Here is a 562-nt window from a genome sequence, read left to right on the forward strand (position 1 = left end):
GGAGGGATATTTTTTATTTTGCAAATACTACAAAAACTACAAAGAAATATTAGGGAAGGGACTACAACTAAGGATAAAGGAAAGCAAACCACACTAAACTAAAACCCCAAGAGGAGGAGATCTTTTCACTGTTAGTAAAAATGTTAGTACAATTAGTTTTAGTATCACAATATACTTGTAGAGTTCTTGCTTATAATGATTTGCTATTTATATGTTATTTTGTTAGTTGTTATGAGAGAAGTCTCTGACCATCTTCTTATTCTTCGCTTCAAAAGGCCATTTTCCAAGTCCTTCTGCCTTTACTTCGGCTTTCTGTCTCTGAAATCATATACCAATCTGGCAGGTCCTGCACCCTTCTCTGCCGCAGAGTCCTCTTCCGTTCCCGAGGTAGCAGAGTCACTAGACTTCGTTTCTTCCTCTTTGGACTCTTCCTCTGTCCCCAGCTGATGTCTCAAAAATTCTTTAGCTTTAAAAGTGGAGTCTATCTTCTCTCTTCTATCATTGGTCTTAAACATGACATCCTCCAGAACCGTCCATCTGTACGATATCCCATTAGTTTGAA

Source organism: Gekko japonicus, unplaced genomic scaffold (assembly GCF_001447785.1).
Source record: "Gekko japonicus isolate JY-2015 unplaced genomic scaffold, Gekko_japonicus_V1.1 scaffold119, whole genome shotgun sequence".
Lineage (NCBI taxonomy): Eukaryota > Metazoa > Chordata > Lepidosauria > Squamata > Gekkonidae > Gekko > Gekko japonicus.